The sequence below is a fragment of the Clupea harengus genome, unplaced genomic scaffold (assembly GCF_900700415.2).
Source record: "Clupea harengus unplaced genomic scaffold, Ch_v2.0.2, whole genome shotgun sequence".
Taxonomy (NCBI): Eukaryota; Metazoa; Chordata; class Actinopteri; order Clupeiformes; family Clupeidae; genus Clupea; species Clupea harengus.
Window position 1 is genome coordinate 34,652 of NW_024879739.1, and position 7,544 is coordinate 42,195.

A 7,544-nucleotide genomic window follows, 5' to 3' on the forward strand; every position below is an offset into this window, starting at 1 on the left:
CTAAAACAACTGCACTGAGTATGGGTTAGATAGACCATCCCAAGTGAGGGACAGCACAAAGGGTAGTTGAAAATGAAAGGTCCAAGACAGGACTTCCAGATTTCACATTGTCATCTGAAGTCACAACTTAAGGACCAATCTGCAACAGGACAAGCTATAAAAATCATATAGGAAAAATCTATTATGTTGAAGGGCAGAGACATTTATGTAAGTGATAATGCTGGTCAGTATAGGAAAATATACTATAGGGGTTATTTTACGATACTGACCGGTGGACTATACAGTATCCTGCTTATTATGCGGTTACTGGCTAATATGATAAAAGACATTCCTTCAAAATACCTCTTTTTAATGATTTATTGCTGCTCCGTGACTTGCCCTAAGAAAAAAATAGTTCTTCACGTAAATAGAACTTTAAAGTTTCAGCAGTAGCAACCTATTACTTGCTGACTTCATATAACGTAACAGGAAGTCATTGTAACTTGACCGGACTACTTGCGGAATGATATGAAATATTTGAAATAGAGGCACAAAACCCGTTGACAATGACAGCGGTCAATATAAAGAGATATCAGACCTCTGAAAATTGGGGTGGCCCATTCAAATCAATGGAACTTTTTGCAACATTCTGAGGAGCCGTATAATATAAAATATATTACTTTCTAAATCTATGTCAAGTCTATACTTCCTGTTTAGAGATGGCCATTTCCCTTCTGCTCTATTGTTTATATCCGCCTACAACTTTACCTATCATGCATGTCGTCAATACTTCACTCAGTTCAGGAAACTTTCCTACATCATTCAAACAGGCTTGGGTTACTCCTTTGCTTAAGAAAGATTCACTTAACCTTTCTGATGTGAAGAACTATAGACCTGTCTCCCTTCTTCCTTTTTTGTGAAAGATTCTTGAAAAGGTTGTCCGATTTCTGATTTCCTGTCTCCGTATGATTTGCTGGACCCTAAGCAGTCAGGTTTTAAAAGTGGACATTCTACTGAATCTGTGACTGAAGCATTGGGAGCTGTGAAGGCCTCGGCTCAGTCTTTCAGTCAGTTCTGATTCCACTAGACTTGTCAGCAGCCTTTGACACAGTGAACCATGACATCCTCCTCTCTACGCTGTCCAAACTGGTCATTTCGGGGAAAGCACTCAGTTGGTTTGAATCTTACCTCAGTGGACGTTCATTCAGAGGGACAAGTATCAAAATCTCACCACCTCTCCACTGGTGTACCTCAGGGATTGGTACTTGTACCACCTTTTCTTCCAGTTATACCACCTCCTTAGGTGAGATAATTTGTTCCCATGTTTTCTCCCATCACTGTTATGTGGATGACACTCAACTGTACTTGTCTTTCCCCCAGGATGACCCCATAATATCGGTTCCAAGTTTCAGAATGCCTCAGTGATATTTCAGTTTGGATGATGGATCGTCACCTTCAGCTCAATCTTTCAAAGACTGAGCCTCTCGTATTCCCAGCCAACCTTGCAATCCCACAAAATGTTAACATTCAGCTTCGGTTCATCTTCACTGACCCTAACTAAATATGCACAAAACTTACATTTGATGACCAATTAAATTTCTTTGAGCACGTATCTTCTGTCTTGAGGTCTTGTTGGTTAACGCTCTATAATATTCTGAAGATCAGACAATATGCTAAATAACGTATTATGTAGGCCTTGGTTATTTCTAAATCAGACTATTGCAATGCCATTTTAACAGGCCTGTCTGCATGTATAGCAAGACCGCTGCTGCTACATGTTACTGCTCTGCTGGCCACCCTTCAGTGGCTCCCTGTAGCTGCTGGAATTACATTTAAAGCCCTATAGAACAGCCACTGGATCAGCACAGCACCTGCCTATTTAAATGCTATGATTCAGCTCTGTTTCCCCGTCTCTCTGCAGCATGAGATTGCAGTCAAGACTCTTTTCGTTCATGGTATCTTAGTGGTGGAATGACCTACAGTACCTAGTGCTGTCTGTTCCAGCAACAGCCTTGGTACATTTGAAAAAGAAATGCTTAAAAACTCACCTTTTTGTTATCATCTGTCTAATTAGTTAATTTACTTGAGGCCTACTCTCTAGTCATAGTTTTAGTATTTGGCATTGTAATAATAATAATAATAATAATAGGTACCTAATATTTTTTCTTGTATTTTTTTAAGGCTGCGACAGAAACAAATGTTAAAAAAGTGAAGGGGACTGACTACTTTTGGAACGCACTGTTTGCAATATAAACTGCATATAAACAACACTTTTCAGCTGCATGTTCAGAAAGGGTTTTTCTGAGGTGGAATTAGCCTTTTAACATAATACATTTGGAAATGTTTAATACCTAATACCTCAGGGTAATGTTTAATACCTAATACATAATACCTTAGGGTAATGTTTGCAGAAAACGGGCCTCTATGAGCCTACGTAGATATTCAGTTAAAATACCTGTTTCCATCTATCATTTTTCATTTACAACATTATTTTTCAATCAATTTAGCTTTAATATAAGTACATTTCTCAGTGATTCACAAATTCTGAAAAGTAGTATATACTATAGTATAGCTTAACATTGCATGGCCTATGTCTACCTGCATGTCAACAATTTTCCACAGGAGGGCATACTTGTATGGAAAAGTACTGAACAGATGCAAACTATTAAACAGTTTGTCTAATGCCCAATCTCCAGACCTCTGAGGTATTACTGACACACAGACTTAACACACAGATTCTCTGTAAATCAGCTAAGACCCAAAACTGTCCGAAAGGGTTTTATTAAACAGCTGTAGAAAGTCTCTCTTGCGGACTTCACTTGCCATCCATCGTGCAATTATCCAGTCAGTATTGGTGCAGTTATTATTTCTGCTATTTTAAAATGAGGTCTAGTTTCCATATGGCTTAATAATAAACCTTACACTGAAGGTTTTATTTAATTAAACTGATTTTGTATGTTTATTTAATCAAAGTTGACATTTACAAACACAATATCTAAAATTGTAGCCTAAGTGTCATTTATTTTCATTTTCAGTTCAAATAAACTGCCATTTATACAGTGTTATTAAAGTAACATTATGCAACAATGCCATTTATACAGTGGTATTAAAGTAACACTATGCAATAATTTGACACTTTTTGAGGTATGTTTTTATAGGCAACTAGTTTTGGTACCATCCTCAAATTAATTTTGATAGCATATGGTCATGTGAAGGACAGATAAACACCTGTGTCTATCTGTCTACCCACTAGCCATCCAGGATATGCCCTATGTAGTTCTGTGTACCAGGCTGGAACACCCTGCAAAAATGGAAGAAAAGCTTTCACACGCATGACATTGCCAGCTAGACACCAGTTAGTGTGTTGGTAAGCTTCTATCAGTGTCAACTGGGCTGTTGATGGTGTTTGCAAGGTTTCTGCATGCCTTTTAGGTAAATGCTATGATTCACCTTGCTAGTATTGCTGCTTTAACAACAGACAATGTCTCAAGGCACTTTACAGAGCCAGAGTCTTGAACCCCTTAGAGTAATCACATAGGTAATGGTGGCAAGAGAAAATCCTTTTAACAGGAAGAAACCTTGAGCAGAATCCAGGTCAAGACGGTGGGGCCCATCTGCTTGAAGTCAGCTTGACTGAGAGATACAAAGGAAGGAGAAGCAGAGAGAGAGAGACAGAGAGAGAGAAAGAGAGAGAGAGAGAGAGAGGGAGAGAGAGAGAGAGAGAGAGAGAGTCAGAAGCAAGCAGATCATTCATACATATCAGGCAAATTGTAAACATACTGTATTAGCGTACATGTAATGTAAAATCCCTCCAGCACGCATAGCAAACGGCGAATGGATATACAGGTAGGGGAGAGTGAATAACCAGCATTCCAAATATTTCCAAATATTAGTTGTACAACAACATAGTGGGAACATATTGTAAATATAATATTATTATAATAATATTATTATTATAAGGTTAAGTGGGGCTATGCAGCTGAGAACCATGGCAGTGATGGCTATATAGTTACAGGTAGGTGGCTATATGTGATGCATCATAAGCAGGGGATCGAATGAATCATAATTGGGTGGAGATGGGCAACAGTGAGCATAGGACGTCTGCAAGATCAGGTGGACAGACTACAGCTGCATCCTACGGGGGAAGAGAAGGATGGGAAGAAAAAGGGACACAGTGAGTAAACAGAACTAGATATCCTAGTGGGCTGCTTTATTTGAGTGGAATAGAAGTTGTGATGGTGAGGAACAATGATATCACAGCCATCAGAGTTTGCAGGCAATGATCCTATCATATGGGACCGGTTAATAAACATCAAACAAATGGCATCAAACAAATTCATTTCAGTCATATACTAGAAAAGATGTCACATGCATATCACAATATGTAAACAATGCACTGCCTTCTACAGTTAACATAGACCACACTTCACTATGGCATGCCACAGACTACCTGGGCTTTCTAGGATAAGGGGTTGAGATTTAACATGAAGCCAGGTTAGGGAAAAGGTTGAGGGTGGGATACAAACCCAGACTAGGGTTAAGGGGATATTCTAAGATACAAAACTTAAGTCACCTTGTAGATACCCAACTAATACAAGCACCTCACCAGCCTCAACATAAAATTACATGTTATAGAGATACAGAAGAAGTGGTACAAGCAGAGGTTGCCCGGCACGGTACACCAGAATTAAGGCTACAGCCTTGACAGCTAGAGCAGCTCTTTCAATCAGAGGGTCTACATTGGGTGCCAGATATCCATGCACCATTCCTAACAATACGCTTACAGATGGAGAGTGTGTCCACTTCTCAAGGCAAACTGTTTCCATGAGGAGTTTCAGCTACCTAAAAGCATCATGCAACCATTTTTACCAAGATTTATATTGGTTTTTTTTTTTGTCTGTAACTAGCTTGTATAACATCCTTAAAATAAGTGAAGGAGAGCTAACCAAATCTGTGGATTGTCATCATATTGCTGAATTACACCAGTTAGCAAGCGAACTAGCTTTCATTCGTTTTATCACTTGTTGGTGTTTGCAAGGCAAATTTGTTATTTCTTAGCAAGTTAAATAAAGAAATCCCTTAATGTTTATCTTTAATATCTCTTAGACATTTTATTTTTATATCCACTATGGCTTTAAAAGGATCTCCATTATCTAAAAAAAAAAAAAAAATTCAATTGAGATTGTATAAATAACTGGAGATCCATTTCCTCTGCAGCATAAGAGGACTATGATTTTTCTTATTCTATTCAAGTTACGCACACTTGAACGCTTCAAGCTATGCTAGCAACTTCGTATTCGACACGGTGTAAAAGTCTTCAGGTGGAGGGTCTCTGTATGCTCTGGTAAAATGCAGCATAACCTTTCAAGTTGTCCTCATAACATTCTATGATAACATTCCATATTACTGCGCATGGAATATTTCAAAGAAAGAAAGACGTTACAAAGCTGTCGCTGGCCTAGAGGGGAGAGAGATTATGGCAGTGACGGGACATAGATAGGTGCGAGTCATCACTGAAATCGTACTGGCGTCCAAATTACAGCGAGAGAAAGGAGTGGAGCAACATCCTTGCAACATCATCTGGGACACTGAAGCGTCAACGTCAAGATACCCCTGTCGCTGCACCAGCAAAGAGGAGCCCGTTTGAAAACTATTTCAACAATTGCAGTATTAATGGCGATATACAATTTAATGTGAATAAATAAGCACCCCTTTTTTGTCGGTAGCGCAAGTGTTCCATCTGGCTGTTGCATGGCAACGATTTATTTAGGAACATATACTTTGTAGTGGCGGAGAATGATAGTTTGTTATTAAACTATTTTGCGCTGATTTTAGAACAGGTAAAGCGGTTTTAGGCACTCCGCTTCGCGCCTAACAACTCCCCTTACCTGTTCTAAAATCAGCGCAAACCACGGCCTCTTGGGCTTATTGCTTAAATTAACATTTCAATGCTCATGGTCCTTCGTTCATTCTGTGCACTGCACCCTTTCGAGATCCAGGTAGAAATTTCCATCCAGTTGATAGTGTGGTGCAATGTATCTGATCTGTAACTCTGTTTTCTACATTCACTGTAATTTCAGGCCCAGTAAACTATGTATTTAATGAGACATTTGTCACCAGGTTTAACCTAACACACTTAAACTGAGGACAACAGTAGCCTACAGAACAAACTACTTTTCAGTAGAGCTTTTAAACAATAATCTCGACTCATAGCCCAAACCGATCACCACCACTCATTCAAGGGTAACCTTTTACCTCTCCCCTGATTGGTTCGTGATATAACAAACTAACGTAAAACACATTTAAAACCTAGATCTTTACTTAATGTTTTTGTTTAGCTGCAATGTCGATTGCCTGACTTTAAAAACGATCGTTTTTTTAAATAATTATGTTAAGTCATATGGCTAAACACACAACCGACTTCTTAACTGAACTTTTACACCGTGTCGAATACGAAGTTGCAAGCTAGCGTAGCTAAACTAAGGGTTAAGTTAGCTTCGGAAGTCAAACTTATTGACATCTTGGCTGACTGTTTACTTCACACGGGGGTTTCATTTGGACACGTCACTTGCCCTTGAACGTCTGTTGCTCATTTCACGAAGTGGCTGCACTAACTAACTGTCCGTAACACTATGCGCAATGCAAAATATACAAAACAATGTGGCACACAAATGCGGTAGCCTAGAAATGCTAAGCCCACCGAACACCTCCTCGTATGCATCATGCTACATGTTATTGAAATTACTTAACCGAAAATGGCTTGGTGATATAAATTATTACCAAAAGGTTTCCAATTAATGTCTTTGAAACAAATGTATTTCATTTGTGACATAATCTTGAGTGACACATAACTGCTCTGAAATTGAAGTTATGTACTGACAGCTGAGTACTTACACATTACAGCCATCAGTAGAGCTATCAATAAATTACATTTCACATTGATTTACAGGTGTTGCTTGCAAACCAAGTGCAGTAATTATACTAGGGTGCAGATGTACATGTAAACACATTATAAGAAAACATCTGAACGAATTTAAATATAATTCAATAGACAACATTGCAGAACTATGACAGTGTACAGGTTTTTAAAAATTTCATTTCGATGTGATACATTTAGTGTCGGGTGATTGCAGGAAGATAGATGCCAGTCCTTCAGGTGGAGGGTCTCTGTATGCTCTGGTCAGTCAAAATTGATTGAGGCTTGATGTGTTCAATTCTGTAGACCTGTGGAAATATACAAACAATCTGCAAATCATATACTTGTTTTTAAACCTGCTAACTAACACCATACAGAGCGAGACCTGTTTAGTTGAAAGCCCACTCACCACGTCAAGGTACAGGTCATGGGTGGGGTGTTAGTGAGACAGGACAAGACAGAAGACAAGGTTAATGAGAAAGCAAAGCATGCTTCCATACTTTTATTTGACAAATCATACCGTATGTGACAAAGACACGTGACAAAGACATACAAACTTCACATGGACATACATAGAACGTGGCCATACATACCTTTAAAGGGGAAAATGGACAGAGAAACCACACTTACCTGTCCCCTTACAAAAACA